Here is a 17,350-nt window from a genome sequence, read left to right as displayed (position 1 = left end):
AGTTCCTGAGCCGTAGTTTTGGCCCTGCCCAGCCCTGGCTGTTACAGACATTTGAGGAGTGAAACAGCAAACAGCAGATGGACACTCTCTCTCTCTCTCTCTCTCTCTGACACAAATAAAATGAAAATAAATTTTAAATTTTTAAAAATAAATAAAAGGCACCCAAATGGAAAGGAAGAACTAAAAGTATCTCTATTCTTTTTTTAAAAGATTTATTTAGGCCGGCGCCGCGGCTCACTAGGCTAATCCTCCACCTTGCGGCACCGGCACACCGGGTTCTAGTCCCGGTCGGGGTGCCGGATTCTGTCCCGGTTGCCCCTCTTCCAGGCCAGCTTCCTGCTGTGGCCAGGGAGTGCAGTGGAGGATGGCCCAAGTACTTGGGCCCTGCACCCCATGGGAGACCAGGAGAAGCACCTGGCTCCTGCCATCGGATCAGCGCGGTGCGCCGGCCGTGGCGGCCATTGGAGGGTGAACCAACGGCAAAGGAAGACCTTTCTCTCTGTCTGTCTCTCTCACTGTCCACTCTGCCTGTCAAAAAAAAAAAAAGAAAAAGAAAAGATTTATTTATTTATTTATTTGAGAGTCAGAGTTACACGGAGAGAGAAGGGGAGGCAGAGAGAGAGAGAGAGAGAGGTCTTCTGTTCACTGGTTCACTCCCTCATTGGCTACAACGCCCAGAGCTGCACCGATATGAATCCAGGAGCCAGGAGCTTCTTCCAGGTCTCCCTAGCAGGTGCAGGGGCCCAAGGACTTCTATGGCTTTCCCAGGCCATAGCAGAGAGCTGGATCAGAAGTGGAGGAGCCGGGATTCGAACCGGCACCCATATGGGATGCTGGCACTGCAGGCAGCAGCTTTACCTGCTAAGCCATAGCACTGTTCTCTAAAAGTAACTCTATTTACATATGTAATGATCTTACAGAGATAAAATTACAAAGAATCCAATTCCTCAAAAGAGCTGTTACAGCTAATACACAAATTCAGCAGTTGCAAATACAATATAAAATGCAAAAAAACAGCTCAATTTCCATATACTAGCAATGAACAATTCAAACATGAGATTAAGCAGTGGGTTAAGCCGCCAATTGTGATTCCAGCATTCCATATCAGAGTGCTGGTTCATGTTCCACGTGCTCTTGGCTGGCGCCGCGGCTCACTTGGCTAATCCTCTGCCTGCGATGCTGGCACACCGGGTTCTAGTCCCAGCTGGGACGCCGGATTCTGTCCCGGTTGTTCCTCTTCCAGTCCAGCTCTCTGCTGTGGCCAGGGAGTGCAGTGGAGGATGGCCCAGGTCCTTGGGCCCTGCACCTGCATGGGAGACCAGGAGGAAGCACCTGGCTCTGGCTGTAGTGGCCATTTGGGGGGTGAACCAACGGAGGGAAGACCTTTCTCTCTGTCTCTCCCTCTCTCTCACTGTCTAACTCTGCCAGTCAAAAAAAAAAAAAATGTTCCATGTGCTCTGCTTCAGATCCCAGCTCCCGGCTAATGTGCCTGGGAAGACAGTGGAAGACAGCCCAAGTACTTGGGGCCCTGTCACCCGCATAGGAGATCTGGATGGAGTTCTAGCTCCTGGCACCAGTCCCAGCTGTTGCGGTTGTTTGGGGAGTAAACTGATGAATGGAAAATCTCTGTTTCTCATTCTCTGTCACTCTGCCTTTCAAATAAATAAATAAATAAACATATTTTTTAAAATATTCATTTATTTATCTGAAAGTCAGAGCCACACAGAGAGAGGAGAGAAAGAGAGAGAGAGGTTTTCCTTCCCTCGTTCACTCCTCAATTGGCCAAACGACCTGAGCTATGCTGATCCAAAGCCAAAAGCCAGGAGCCTTCTCTGGGTCTCCCATATGGGTGTAGGTGCCCAAGGACTTGCGCCATCTTCTACTGCTTTCCCAGGCCATAGCGGAGAGCTGGATCAAAAGTGAAGCTGGATCAGAAATGGAGTAGCCGGGACTTGAACCAGCGCCCACATGGGATGCTGGCACTGCAAGCAGTGGTTTTACCCACTATGCCACAGCACCAACCCAATAAATCTTTAAAAGCATAAATTCATGGGCTGGCATTGTGGTGTTAACAGGTAAAGCCACCACCAGCATCCCATATGGGCGCTGGTTCAAGTCCTGACTACTCCATTTGTGATTCAGCTCCCTGCTAATGGACTGGGAAGCAATGGACAATGGACCAAGTACTTGGCCCCATGCAACTACATGGGAGACCCAGAAGACACTTCTGTCTCCTGGCTTGGCTTGGCCCAGTGCTGGCTATTGGGGCCATCTAGAGAGTGAACCAGCAGATGGAAGATCTCTCTCTCTCTCTCTCTCTCTCTGCTTTCTCTCTGTAACTCTTTCAAATAAATAGATTTTTTAAAAGATAAGTTTATTTTTTAAAAAGAAGACAATTCCATTTATAACAGCATCAAAATAATATAATATTTAGGAATATAACAAAAGATGTAAAAATGTTTACTCTGAAAATGACAAAACATTGTTGAAAGTCCCAAACAAATAGAAAACTACACAATTGTCATGGATTAAAAGACTTAATATTGTTAAAATGACAATACCGTGGGTATTGTCATGGTACAGTGGGTTAAGCCACTGCTTGGGAAGCCAACATCCCTCATCAGAGTGCCGAGTTTGAGTCCCAGCTACTCCACTTCTCATCCAACTTCATTCTGATGAACCTGAAGATGGCTCAAATATTTAAGTCCCTGCCACTCATGTGGGAGACCCAGATAGGGTTCTGGGCTCCTGGCTTCAGCCTGGCCCAACTGAGACTACTGGGAGCATTTGGGGAGTAAACTAGCAGATAGAATATCTTGTTCTTTCTCTCTGAAATAAATAAATCTTCTTGAAAAATGCCAATACTACCAGGAACATTCTGCAGGTTGAGTAGATCAAATTCTCTACAATCACATCATCAAGAAACTGGAATAGGATGTATCAGATCCCTGCCTCCACCTCCAGATATGGACTTCACAACAAATTATGGGCTAAATTGCCTTTGTGCCAGCTTCAGAAATCAGTTCAGTGGGTATAGCATCACAGACAGGCAGAAATCCAAGAACTGCATCTAAAAGGGGTGACGAGTCCACTGTATTCATCCAGCAGAGAACCTCCCAAGGCCATTAAAACACCACACAATTGGAGAAAAACTGCCCATTCCAAACTTCTCCCATGTAAGCAAAATAGAAATGTGCAACACTGTGCCAAGTTTTGGCTTTTTTGTTGATTTGCAAGAACAATTTATGGACATCTGGAAGATGAAGATTTACTACTTAAATTTCAACAAAAATCTTTTATCTTTTGGGTTTTTTAAGGGTCTATTTATTAGTTTATTTGAAAGCCAGAGAGAGAGAGAGAGAGAGAGAGAGAGAGAGAGAATTTTCCTTCCACTGGTTCACTCCCCGAATGGCTGCAAAGGCTGGGGCTGGGCCAGGTTGAAGCCAGGAGCCTAGAACTTGATCCAGGTCTCCCACGTGGGTGCAGGGGCCCAAGCCCTTGGGCCATCTTCCGCTACCTTCCCAGGCACATTAGCAAGGAGCTGGATGGGAACTGGAGCAGCCAAGATTGGAACTGGCACTCATATCGGTTGCCAGCATCACAGGTGGCAGCTAAACCCACTGTGCCACAAGGCCAGCTTGTATTTTTTTGTTCTTAACTGACACAATAATTATAGATATTTATGGGATACAGTATGATAATCTGATACACATGTACAATGTATAATAATCAAATCAAGGTAATTAGCATTTCCAACTCCTTAAATTTTTATCATTTCTTTGTGTTGAGAACTTTTGAACTCCACCCTTTGCTTCTTTTTTTTAAAGATTTATTTTATCTATTTGAAAGACAGTAAGAGACAGAGAGGGAGAGACAGAGAGAGAAAGAGAGATATGTTCCATCTGCTTGTTTACTCCCCAAATGGCCACAATGGCCAGGGCTGGGCTAGGCTGAAGTTAGGAGCCTGGAACTCCATCTGGGTCTCCCCGATGGGTGGCAGGGACTGAAGTACTTGGGCCATCTTCCACTACTTTCCAAGTCACAATTTCCAAGGCACAATAACAGGGAGCTGGATCAGAAGTGGAGTAACTGGGACCTTGAACCAGTGTTCATGGGGGATGCCAGTATCACAGGTGGTGGCTTAAACTGCAGCCCCAATCCCTTCTGCTTTTTATGAGCTCCATAATAAATTCTTGTAAAAATACAGTCACCTTACTGTGACTATTCCTCTTGTGTGACTGTGTTTTGTTATTTATTACCTGATCAACCACTCTTCCTCCTCCCCCTACTCTTCTTAGTCTCTAGTGACCATTATTCTACTCTGCTTGTATGAAATAAACTTTTTTAGCTTCCACATATGAGAAAGGACATGCAATATTTGTCTTTCTGTGTCTGGCTTATTTCTCTTACCATAATGTCCTCCAGTTGCATCCATGTTGACACAAATTACAGCATATTACTCTCTTTTATGGCTCTAAGACCTGAAATTGTGAAATTTTAGAAAAAAAATAGGGGAAAGACTTCAAGACATCAGTGTAGGTAATGATTTTTTGGATAAGACCCCCAAAATACATGCTACAAAAGCAAAAGTGATGAGTGGGGTTATATCAAGCGAGGAGCTTCTACACAGAAAATTAAACAAGAGATAAAGTAAAGGACCACCTAAAGCACAGGAGACGAGGGGCCAGCATGTGGTGTAGCAGGTAAGGCCACCACCTGTGAATCCAGCATCCCATGTGGGTGCCAATCCAGGTCCCAGCTGCTCCACTTCTGACTTAGCTCCCTGCTAATGTTTCTAGAAAGCAGAAGAGGATGGCCCAAGTGCTAGAGCCCCTGCCACACATGTGGGAGACCCAAAGAAGACCCTGGCTCCTGGCTTCATTCCGCCCCAGTCCTGCAAGTTGCTGCTTTCCAGGGGATGAACCAGCAGATGGAAGACCTCTCTCTCTCTCTCCCCCTCGCTCTCTGTAACTCTGACTTTCAAATAAATAATTTTTTGAAAGGCAGAGTGGACAGTGAGAGAGAGAGACAGAGAGAAAGGTCTTCCTTTTACCATTGGTTCACCCTCCAGTGGCCGCTGCGGCCAGCGCGCTGTGGCTGGCGCACCGCGCTGATCCGAAGCCAGGAGCTGGGTGCCTCTTCTGGTTTCCCATGGGGTGCAGGGCCCAAGCACTTGGGCCATCCCCCACTGCACTCCCTGGCCACAGCAGAGAGCTGGCCTGGAAGAGGGGCAACCGGGACAGAATCCGGTGCCCCGACCGGGACTAGAACCCAGTGTGCCAGCGCCGCAGGTGGAGGATTAGCCTAGTGAGCAGCGGTGCCAGCTTAAATAAATATTTTTTTAAAAAAAGAATGGGAGACTATATTTGCAAACTATTCATCTGACAAGGGACTAACATCAAAAATACGTTAAGGAACTCAAAAAAGTCAACAGCAAAAAAAAAAAAAATAATTGGGAGGGGAGGAAGGAATGGGGAAAGGCTGGTTACGGGTAGTAAACTATAATTAGAGAGGGTTAAAAGGTTGCAGGGTTCCATTGCACCTTAGGATGACTATAGATAATGTAGTATATATTTCTCTATTAAAAAAACTAGAAGTTAGGATTTGAAAAGCTTTCACAATCAAGAAACATTAAATGTTTGAGAAGATAGAGCTGTTTATCCTAGTTGAACATTACACAATGTATACAAATATTGAAATGCCATATGGTACCCCATAAATATGTAATTTTTTAAAAGATTTATTTATTTGAGAAGCAGAGTTACAGACAGAATGAGGAAGAGACAGAGAGGGAGGTCGTCCATCTGTTGGTTCACTCCCCAAATGGCTGTAATGGCCAGAGCTGGGCCCATCCAAAGCCAGGAGCCAGGAGATATATCCAGGTCTCTCACGTGGGTGGCAGGGGCCCAAGCACTTGGGCCATCTTCTGCTGCTTTCCCAGGCCATTAACAGGGAGCTGGACTGGAAGTGGAGAAGCCAGGACTTGAATCAGTGCCCATAAGGGATGCCAGCGCCGCAGGTGGGGCCTTAACCTACTATGCCACAGCACTGTCCCAATATGTATACTTTTTAATGTGTCTGTTAAAAAATTTAGGAGAGGGGCCAGCTCACTTGGTTAATCCTCCACCTGCAGCGCCAGCATCCCATATGGGCGCCAGTTCTAGTACCGGTTGTTTCTCTTCCAGTCCAGCTCTCTACTGTGGCCCGGGAGGGCAGTGGAGGATGGCCCAAGTGCTTGGGGCCCTACACAGCATGGGAGACCAGGAGAAGCACCTGGCTCCTGGCTTTGGATTGGCGCAGTGCCGTCCATAGCGGCCATTTGGGGAGTGAACCAATGGAAGGAAGACCTTTCTCTCTGTCTCTCTCTCTCACTGTCTATAACTCTACCTGTCAAATTTTAAAAAAAAAGGCCAAAAAAAAACATATTAGTTTAAAAAAAATTTAGGAGAAAATTATATTCAATTTAAAAATGGGCTAATGATCTGAATAGACATTTCTCAAAAGAAGATATACAAATGGCCAACAAGTATATAAAATTCTTCAATATCTCTAAATCAAAACTGTAATATCTCACCCCAGTTAGAATAGCTATAATCAAAAAGAAAAAAAAATGACGCATACTGGTGAGGATGCAGAGAAACAGGAACTTTTACTGTTGCAGAGAATGCAAATTAGTAAACTATTATGGAAAACAGTATGGAGGTTGCTCAAAAAACTAAACATAGGGGCCTGCACTGTCACGTAGGAGGTTAAACTGGCATCCCATATGAGCACCAATTCAAGTCCTAGCTGCTCCATTTCTGATCCAGCTCCCTGATAATGACTAGGAAAGCCATGGAAGATGGCCCAAGTGCACGGGCCCCTGCACCCACGTAGGAGACCTGGAGGAAGCCCTGGCTGCTGGCTTCAGATCAGCCCCGCTCCAGCCATTGCAGCCATCTGGGGAGTGAACCAGCGGATGGAAGACCTTTCTGTCTCTCTGTCTCTGTCTCTCTCTCTCTGATTCTCCCTCTCTCTGTCTGTAACTCTGCCTCTCAAATAAATAAATTAATCTTTAACAAAAAACACCTAAACATGGACCTATCATATGAGTAAATGAACTCGGGATTTTGAAGAAATAACTATGCTGTCATGTTTATTGTAGCATTATTCACAATAGCCAAGATATGGAATCAACGGAAGCATCATCCGTTGACAGATGAATGGATAAAGAATATTTGCAATATATAAATTATGGGATATTATTCAGCTATAACATTTTGGCTTTTCATGGGCTGCCAGAGGGACTGCCTAAGGAGCAGTGCTGATGAGAACAGTTTGGATGCCGGAAGGCTACTGAGCACAAAGGAAGTAAGTATAGAGGCTTGTTGCAGCCCCAGAGAGGTTGCATTACCTCAGAGTGACACTAGGAGGAGGAAGTAATTAAAAGCTCCTAAAGATGCACACCATGTTTAGGGCAGCACTGTTCACAATAGCCAAAATTTGGACTCAACCAAGATGTCCATCATCAGACGAATATAAAAAAGTGATATATGTACATATACATACGCACACATGGAATATTATTCAGCTATAAAAAAGAATGAAATTCTATCATTTATAGAAAAATGGATGCAACTGTGTGTGAAACAGGCCAGACCCAGGAAGACAAATACTGCATGTTCCCCTTCAGTGTGGGAGCTAAAATTAAAAAAAAAAAAAGAAAGAAAAAACAAAAAGAAAGAAATGCCTTTGTGTATCAGTAGTGCTACAAATAGAGCTTCATAAAACTTTGTTTTATACCTTTGTAAAACCAATGGTTAAGAAGGTTACAGTGGAGCTGGCACTGTGGCATAGCAGGTTAAGCTGTGGCCTGCAATCCAAGCATCTCATATGGATGCCAGTTCCTGTCCTGGTTGCTCCACTTCCAACCCAGCTCTCTGCCAATGGACCTAGGAAAGCAGCGGAAGATGGCCCAAGTTCCTGGGCCCCTTCACCCATGTGGGAGACCCAGAAGAAACTCCTGGCTCCTGGTTTTGGTCTGGTCCAACTCTGGCCATTGTGGCCATTTGGGGAGTGAACCAGCAGATGGAAGATATCACCCTCCAGTGGTCACTGCAGCTGGCGCACTGCGGCCGGCGCACCGCGCTGATCTGAAGCCAGGAGCCAGGTGCTTCTCCTGGTCTCCCATGCGGGTGCAGGGCCCAAGCACTTGGGCCATCCTCCACTGCACTCCCGGGCCACAGCAGAGAGCTGGACAGGAAGAGGGGCAACCAGGACAGAATCCAGTGCCCCGACAGGGACTAAAACCCGGGGTGCCAGCACCACAGGTGGAGGATTAGCCTAGTGAGCCGTGGCGCCAGCCTGATACTTCTTTCCATCCCTCCCTCCCTCCCTCTCTCTCTCTCTCTCTGTAACTCTGCCTGTAAAATAAATAAATAAATAAATAATAAATAAATTTTAAAATAAATAAATAAATCTTTAAAAAAAGCCTCATACTACTGTGGGCCGGGGCTGTGGCCTAGCAGGTTTAAGCTTCAGCCTGCAGTATAGCATCCCATGTAAACACGGTTCAAATCCCAGCTGCTTCACTTATGATCCAGCCCCACACTAATGCACCTAGGAAAGTAGTGGAAAATGACCCAAGTGCTTGGGCCCCTGTACCCACGTGGGAGACCCAGATGAAACTCCTGGCTTTGGCCTGGCCCGGCTCCAGCTGTCGTGGCCTTTTGGGGAGTGAACCAGTAGATGGATGATCTCTCTCTCTCTCCTTCTGTCTCTGTAACTCTGCCTTTTATATAAATAAATAAATCTTTAAAAAAAAAGAGTGTAATAGCACTATAGGTTTAATAGTCTGTGATTACTTTAAAATTTACTGCATGTGGGTGAAAGGGTCAGTTTTCCATTCAATTATTGTTTATAGTCACTATTCCCACTAAATTCCCATATTCCCACTAAATTAGGGTCTTTTTGTTTTATATTTGTTAAACTTGTTTGGTGAAGCAATATGCCTTTTTACTGTAATGCAAATTTAAAAGATGCTATCTTAAAAACTAAAAAAACAGAAGGAATAAATAAATCTTTTTAAAGAAAGAAAGGGAGAGGGAGAGAAGGTGAAGTCAGCTGAGGAATGAACTAGTTGGATGGAAGAGATCTCTGTCTGCCCCTCTATATAGAACTCTGCCTTTCAGATAAATAATGCTTTTTAAAAAGCTATAAATCTATACGAATGGATACACAATGTAAAATTATATAAATTGTACAGCCGGCATTGTGGTGTAACGGGTAGAGCCGCCACCTGCAGTGCCAACAACCCATATGGGCACCGGTTTGAGTCCCAGCTGCTCCACTTCCCATCCAGGCTATGGCCTGGGAAAGCAACAGAAGCTGGCCCAAGTCCTTGGGCCCCTGCAACCGTGTGGGAGACCCGGAAGAAGCTCCTGGCTCCTGGCTTCAGATAGGCACAGCTCTGGCCATTGTGGCCATCTGGGGAGTGAACCAGCAGATGGAAGTTCACTCTCTCGCTTGCTCTCTCTCTCTGCCTCTGCCTCTCTGTAACTCTGTCTTTCAAATAAATAAATCTTTTTAAAAAATATATAAATTGTAACATGAGTAATAGAGTAACAGAGAAGAGTAAGATGTAAAGGATTAAGACTTGGGGGTTAGCATTATGTGACAGTGAGTTAGTCCACCGCTTGTGGTGTCAGCATCCCAAACAAGCACCAGATCAAGTCCCGGCTGCTCCACTTCTGATCCAGCTTCCTGCGAATGTGCCTGGGGAAAGAGCAGAAAATGACCCAAGAGCTTTGGTATCTGCAATCCTTTTGGGAGACCTGGAAGAAGCTCCTGGCTCCTGGCTTCTGTCTGGCCCAACCCTAGCCATTGTGGCCATTTGGGGAGTGAACCAGTGGGATGGAGGATTTCTCTCTGTCTCTCCTCCTCCACCCTCTATAATTCTGCCTCTCAAACAAATAAATAAATATTTTTAAAAATAGATAAATATTTTAAAAGATTTATTAAAACGTGTGATAATCAAAATGGTGCAGTATTGATGAAGGGATAATAGCATAGAACAAAGAAAAAGAATAGAGAACCCAGAAATAGACCTACATGAATATAGTCAATTTATTTTTATCTTTTAAACTTTTGATTAACATATACTTCTTGTACAACTTTACTACTTATTCAGCTTTCAGGGGGCACAGTGTAATAATACAACACATGTAGATAGCATAAATGGATACAATAAGGCATCAGCATCCCCACCTGAAACTATGGAATATTTCATGAATTTTTATGCCATTCCTTGTGCAGGGGCCATGCTCATCTTCTCTATATCATCAAAGTTTTAATATTTTTGCTGCCAAAGCGAACACTCATCAATTGATTTTTAAGAAAGGTACAAAGGCAATTCAATGGAGAAATGATAATGTGATTTTTGAGGTGGTGCTAGAAAAATTAGGTTGCAAACAAACAAATTTAAAAAGAAAAAAAGTTGATCTAAACCTCACAATTTACAAAAGAAATCAAAATGGATGATACACAACTTTAAATATAACATAGAACTCTAGAAAGAAACATAAAAGAATGCCTTTGTGACTTTAGGTAAAGCAAAGATTTCTAAGGACATCAAAACAACAACACATAAAATAAAAATGATGAATTTCAACAATATTTTATTTATTTTTATTTGAAAGGGAGAGAGAGAGAGAATCTTCCACCTGCTGGCTCACTTCCCAGATGCCTACAACAGTCAGGGCCAGGCTAAGCCAGGAACCCAGAATTCAGGTCAGCTCTCCTATATGGAAGGCAGAGACCCAAATAGTTGAGCCATCATCTGCTGACTCCCCAGGTGCACATTAGCAGGAAGCTGGAATAGGGAGTGGAGCCAGGACTTGAACCCAGGCAGTGCCATATAGAATGTGGACATACTAAGCAGCATCTTAACCAGAGTCAAATGTCTACCCACAGTTCAACAAAATTTAAAATCTTTGTTCTATGAAAGACAATGTTAAAAAAATAAAAAACAAGCTATAGGCTGAGAGAATATATAAGACAAAGCACATATATATAGAATATATAAAAAGTTCTCAAGGTCAAATCATAAAAACAAGTCAATTTTAAAAACAAGATAAATATTTGAGCAGATAATTCTTTATGAAAGACATATGAGTGTCAATTAAGCACATGAAAATCATAACACTGCATATTCAAACCACAATAATAATGATACCATTACAGAGCTATTAGGATAGGTAAAACGAAGTAAAAAAGAAAAGAAAAAACAGGCACTACCCAGTGCTGGAAGGATACAGACCACCTGTAACTTGTATGCATTTTTGCACTTTACAATGAAATTAAACGTATGTTTACTATATAATCTACAATCACGATTCTAGATATTCATCACAAGGAAAGAAAACACAAACATGCACTGGCAAATACTGATAGTTTTATTCATAACTGCTAAGAACTTGAAACAACCTGAAGTGATGAATGAACCCTGATGTATCCCTATAGTGGAATACTAATCAGTAATACAAATACCTAAAATAAATTATTAAATAAATACGTGAACTAGATATGTGGTGTGCAACACAAAATGGATGAATTTCTAAAACATGCTAAATGAGAAGCTAAATCAAAAGCTCACATACTTTATGATTCTATGTATATGACATTTTGAAAAAGGCAAAACTGTTTAGAACTAGTGAGTGATTATGAGTGGCCAAAGATTTGACTAAAAAGAGAAACATACGGAAATTATTTAGAGTGACGTAGTTTTTAATTTACGCTAGTTGTGGTGTTGGTTCAGACAAGAATCTATTTGTAGTTGTCAAAAATCATAGAACTGTATACCAAGAAGAGTGAACCTTACTACGAGGATAATTTAAAATAAAGTAAATTGGGAACGGTGCTGTGGCGCAGCAGGTTAACACCCTGGCCTGAAGCGCCGGCATCCCATATGGGCGCTGGTTCAGGATCCGGCTGCTCCACTTCTGATCCAGCTCTCTGCTGTGGCCTGGGAAAGCGGTAGAAGATGGCCCAAGTGCTTGGGCCCCTCACCCACATGGAAGGCCCGGAAGAAGCTCCTGGCATGGATCGGCTCAGCTCCGGCCGTTGTGGCCAATTGGGGAGTAAACCAGCAGATGGAAGACCTCTCTCTCTCTCTGCTTCTCCTCTCTCTGTATAACTCTGACTTTCAAATAAATAAATAAATCTTTAAAATAAAATAAAATAAAGTAAATGAAGAAGAAATATTTCCTCAGACAAACAAAACTAAGGCTGTCAGCAGCACTGCAGTACAAAAAAATGGGAAAGAAAGTTTGTTCCAGTAGAACAATGTGCTTCAGAAACACAAAAGTGAAAAATACCAAACAATGGAATAAATAAAAATAAATAGAAATTTCTTTTCTTTTATTTTTATTTGCCCTGATAATTGGCTAAAGCAATCATAGGACCAATGTGTTTCTAGCAAATGGAAAAATAAAATGTATGATAATACCATAATGACATGGAGAGAATATTTGCGGTTATGCTATCATGAGATCTTAACACTTCATGTGAATAATATAATATGAATGGACTATAAAAATGTATATTGTAAACCCCAGAGTAACCACTAAAGCTTTATTGAAAAGGGGCCAGTGTTGTGGCACAGTGGGTTAAGCCACCACTTGCAATGCCAGCATCCTATATCAGAGCACAGGTTCATGTGCCAGCTGTTCCATTTCCCATTTAAATCCTTGCTAATGTGCCTGGAAAAGCAGCGGAGAATGAACCAAGCACTTGGGCCACTGCCACCCACATGGGAAACCTGGATGGAGTTCCAGGATCCTGGCTTCAGCCTGGCCCAGCTCCAGCCATTGCAGCCATTTGGGGAGTGAACCAGCAGATGGAAGGTCTCTATTGGTCTCTCCCTGTCTCTGTTGCTCTGTGTTTCAAACAAATAAAATAAATAAACCTTTGATAGAAAAGAATAGTATAAATAATAAGCCAATAATGAAATAAAATCATAAAAAAACAACCCAAAAGATGTCAGAAAAAAAAAAACATGGAATGATGAAAATGGTTTAATACAACCATATCAACCATTACATATCCTAAATATTCCAATTAGAAATCAGAGAATGGTAGAGTGGACCAAAAAGTGAAACCCAGCTCTATGCTGTCTAAAGGAAACTTCCTTCAAATATTAAAAAATAAATGTTAAAAGTACATGATTGGGGGCAGGCACTGTGGTGTACTGGGTAAGGCCGCCCCCTGCAGTGCCCGCATCCCATATGGATGCCAGTTCAAGTCCAGGCTGCTCCACATCCGATCCAGCTCTCTGCTGTGGCCTGGGAGTGCAGTGGAGGATGGCCCAAGTGCTTGGGCCCCAGTACCCATGTGGGAGACCCAGAGGAAGCTCCTGGCTCCTGGCTTCAGATAGGCGCAGCGCTGGCCGTAGTGGCCAATTGGGGGGTGAACCAACAGAAGGCAGACCTTTCTGTCTGTCTGTCTCTCTCTCTCTTTTTTTTTTTTTGACAGGCAGAGTGGACAGTGAGAGAGACAGACAGAGAGAAAGGTCTCCCTTTTGCCGTTGGTTCACCCTACAATGGCCGCCACCAGCGCGCTGCAGCCAGCGCACCACGCTGATCAGATGGCAGGAGCCAGGTACTTCTCCTGGTCTCCCATGGGGTGCAGGGCCCAAGCACTTGGGCCATCCTCCACTGCACTCCCTGGCCATAGCAGAGAGCTGGCCTGGAAGAGGGGCAACAGGGACAGAATCCGGTGCCCCGACCGGGACTAGAACCCGGTGTGCCGGCGCCGCAAGGCAGAGGATTAGCCTAGTGAGCCATGGCGCCGGCCTCTCTCTCTTACTGTCTAACTCTGCCTGTTAAAAAAAAAAAAAGAGAGAGAGAGAATGCAAATGCATAAGTTGCAATACTTACAAAATTTTAAATAACTGAATTATAGAGTATTTCTCAGACAACAATAAAATTAAACTCAAAATCAGTAGCAGAAGGATACCTGATAAATTTCCAAATAATTGGAAATGAAACAATACACATCAAATAGCTGAGAGGAAATCACAATAGAATTTTAAAATATTTTTAACTGAATGGGGTCATGTACCAAATTTGTGGGAAGTGGACAAAACAGTGTTTCTAGGGAAATTCATATCATTAAAGATGTTAGAAAAATATCTCAAATCAATTATCAAATTTTCACCTCATTAAAGAAAACAGAAAAAGAAAAAAAAAGCAAGGGGCAGGTGTCTGGTGCAGCTGCTTGGGCACCCACATTGCATATCAGAGTCTCAAGTCTGCTTCCAATTCCAGCTCCCTGCTAATGTAAATTCTGGGAGGCAGCAGATGCTGATGGCACACGTGCCAGGGTTCCTTCCAGCCACATGGGAGACCTAGATTGAGTTCTGGGATCTCAGCTTCAGCCTGCTCAGCCCGAGTCGTGGGCATTTGAGGAGTAAGCCAATGGATAAAGATTTCTCCCCCTCCCCCTCCCCCTCCCATTCTCCCTTCTCTCCCTCTTTCTCCTCTCTCACCCCCACTCTTCCCCTCCCCTTTGCCTCTTCTCCCTCTCTTTCCTCTCGCTCTCTTCCTCTCCCTCTTCTCTCTCTTTAATTCAGGGGTGGGAAAACATTTTTCTGCCAAGGGCCATTTGGATATTTGCAACATCATTCACAGGGCACACAAAATTATTAACTTAAAAATTAGGCTGGGGCCGGTGCTGTGGCGCAGTGGGTTAAAGCCCCAGCCTGCAGCACCGGCATCCCACATGGACGCCAGCTTGAATCCCAGCTGCTCCTCTTCTGATCCAGCTCTCTGCTGTGGACCGGAAAGGCAGTAGAAGTGGTCCAAGCCCTTGGGCCCCTGCACCCACGTGGGAGACCTGGAAGAAGCTCCTGGCTCCTGGCTTCAAATCAGCTCAGCTCTGGCCATTGTGGTCATTTGGGGAGTAAACCAGTAGAACGGAAGACCTCTCTCTGGCTCTGCCTCTCTCTCTGTAACTCCATCTTTCAAAGAAATAAAATAATTCTTTAAAAAAAAATTAGGCTGCTATAGATTTATTGAATTTCAAGTCCCACCTACATTTGTCTTGGCAGGACCAGAACAAATGATTTCTTGTACCTTCTAGGGCCCATGGACCAGACATTCCACACCACAGCTTTAAAATAATTGGGATCGGGGTTTGGCGCAGCCCTGAAGTCATTTGTTGAGATGCCTCCATTCCACATCAGAGTGCCTGGTTCGAATCCTAGCTCCTCTGCTTCTGATCCAGCTTCCCGTTAATGCCCACCATGGGAGCGGGCAGCAGATCATGACTCAAATACTTGGGTCCCTGACACCCATGTGGAAAACTTCCATTGAGTTCCAGGCAACCAGCCCTGGCTATTGTGGGCATTTGGGAAGTGAACCAGTGGATGGATGATCTCTCTCTCTCTTTCTCTCTCTCTCTCTTAAATAGATCCTGTATTACTCTGTTTTTCATTACTAAAGTGATTATATACCTGACGCTTGGTAACTTTACTTTAAAATGATGCATCTCACAGTTTTTGAGGTTCAAGGACATGGTACCAGCTTACCCTGGTGAGGACCTCAAGGGAGAGGGCATCATGCTGGCAGGAAAGCTTATGAGAAGGACAGATCACATCAGGAAGTCAAGACGTTGGGGGATAGACACACTTTTTTTATAACCATCCTCTCACAAGAACTAACTCAGGGGTCTCACAAGAACTACCTCAACTCCTTCAAAGAGCGTGCATCCCAGTGACTTAAGAACTTCCCACTAGGCCCCATCTCTTCAAAGTGCTACACTGCAGAACACACCTTCCACATACAAACACTTGAGGAGAACAAACCACAGCAAACCAAAGCAGTCTTAATCTCTACCACACTCACATTCTGAGGTGCTGGAGGTTGGGACTTCAACAAATGAATGTGGGGGTGCCAATACCACACAACTGCTAATGCCTATCAAACACAACAAGCAAAAAAGGGAAATGAAAGACATATAAGTGGCAATCTGGGGATGGTTGAATGAGGAGCCTTGCAAATACTTTGAAAACAGAAACAATAAAAACTGAACAAAATCATCAAAACAACTATTTAAAGAATCTAGAAATTGTAGAAAACAACTTGAGAGCTCTGGAAATTGGCCAAAGGCACATAACACATTTATTCCAAAAATTCTACCAAACCTTGATCAGAAGCGTGATAGTCTGTGGTATTTCAGACACATTTCCTAGGGCCAGCGCTATGGCGCACAAGGCTAAGCCTCTGCCTGCGGCACCTGCATCCCCTATGGGCATTGGTTCTTGTTCCGGCCACTCCTCTTCTGATCCAGCTCTCTGCTATGGCCTGGAAAACAGTGGAAGATGGCCCAAGATCTTGGGTCCCTGCACCCATGTGGGCGACCTGGAAGAAGCTCCTGGCTTCGGATTGGCCCAGCTCCGGCCGTTGCGGCCATCTGTGGAGTGAACCAGTGGAAGGAAGACCTTTCTGTCTTTCCCTCTCACTATCTGTAATTCTACCTCTCAAATAAATAAATAAAATCTTTTAAAAAATAAAACTGACACTTCCTCTCTCTCTCCCCCAACATCTCTGGCATAGAAACTGTGGTAAGCCCTATCTAGGGGAGTTGTAGAAAACTCTAGCAACCTCAGTGGAAAACATTAAGGTCAGACTAAGATCTTAGCTAGCCTAAGAATGCAGCACTGTGTGGGGCAAGTAAAAGAGCAGGAGACCAGGCAGAAATTTATCAGAGAAATCAATGGAATGAGACAGCCAGTGTGAGTGTGGATAAGATCCAACTTACCGATAAGAAGGATGTGTTTAGTCACAAAGGCGTCAGCACACTCGGGAGAAATAAGAGATAGCTTGGAGAAATGCTTGTCCACGGCTGAATGTGAGGTAATACTGGATGTTGGGCTTCTCCAGAGAAAGAGAGACAGACACACAGAAGATGACAGATACATAGATACACAGATATATAGATACATAGATGATAGATACTGAGAGAGAGAATTTAAGGAACTGTCTCACGTGATCGTAGAGGCTACACATTCAAAAGCTGCAGTGTATAGCAGCAGGCTGGAGACAGAGGGAGGGGTTGATGTTGCAGCTTGAATCTGTAGGCAGTCTGCTGGCAAAATTTCCTTTTTCTACAGAAAGTCAGTCTTTTTTTCTATTAAGGCCTTCTACTGACTGGAATAGACCTACTCACATTTACTAAAGGTTGGCTGATATAAATATTAACCTCATGTTAAAAACACCTTCTCACAAACATCTAGAATGTTTCGCCAATTATATGAATACTATATCAAAGCCAAGTTAGCACATAAACTACCACATGCATGAACACAGAAAAA

The 17,350-nt window shown here is 43.8% G+C and overlaps 1 non-coding gene across 1 annotated transcript; it reads right to left on the bottom strand.

Moving 5' to 3' along the window:
• Positions 1 to 10,247: 10,247 nt before the first annotated feature.
• LOC138847751 (U6 spliceosomal RNA) lies at positions 10,248 to 10,351 on the bottom strand. Its single transcript, XR_011385711.1, has one exon. It is a non-coding gene; the product is annotated as a U6 spliceosomal RNA (small nuclear RNA).
• Between the last annotated feature and the right edge of the window lie 6,999 nt (positions 10,352 to 17,350).

The sequence above is a fragment of the Oryctolagus cuniculus genome, chromosome X, assembly GCF_964237555.1.
Source record: "Oryctolagus cuniculus chromosome X, mOryCun1.1, whole genome shotgun sequence".
Taxonomy (NCBI): Eukaryota; Metazoa; Chordata; class Mammalia; order Lagomorpha; family Leporidae; genus Oryctolagus; species Oryctolagus cuniculus.
Note: the sequence above shows the minus strand (reverse complement) of the source record. Positions and strands in the feature narration are given on the sequence as shown.